The sequence below is a fragment of the Nomascus leucogenys genome, chromosome 12 (genome assembly GCF_006542625.1).
Source record: "Nomascus leucogenys isolate Asia chromosome 12, Asia_NLE_v1, whole genome shotgun sequence".
NCBI lineage: Eukaryota > Metazoa > Chordata > Mammalia > Primates > Hylobatidae > Nomascus > Nomascus leucogenys.
The window spans coordinates 83773808-83774333 of record NC_044392.1 but is presented as its reverse complement, the minus strand read 5'-3'; positions in this window follow the sequence as shown (position 1 = coordinate 83774333).

Genomic DNA, 526 nt, shown 5'->3' with positions numbered 1-526 from the left:
CGGAGGTCGCGGCCCAGCCAGCCCTGCCGACTTGTTCCGCTTTCGCCCCAGCCCCCGGCGGGGCGGGGTGGACGGCGCCCAGATCGGGATCCTGAACGCCCAGCGGGGCCGGGATCGCCTCCTCTCAGATGACCAGCCAGCGTCCCAAAACCGCTGTCGCGTCCCCTTGGTGTCTGGGTTGGCGTGGGAGAAGGCAGTCCAGGAAGAAGATACTCGTCTTTGGCCAAAAGCCGACTGAGCAGAAGTGAGAGAGACCGGGATTTGATATCAACTACCCGCAAGCCCCCCCACCCCAGGCCCCCTGATTGTTATGAAATGGGCCGGCAGCGTGCCCACTAGAAATCGAAATTACCCTTCCTCACTGGTGCCTGGAGTAGTCCTTTGGCCGCGCAGTAAACTAATGTTGCTTCCTTTCTCCACCTTCCCTCATCAGTGTTTTCTCCAGATCTTACATAATGCTTAACCCAATTGTTCTGACCTAAAATTAAAACATATCCCTTAACAGTGTTCCTAGACAAGGGTAACT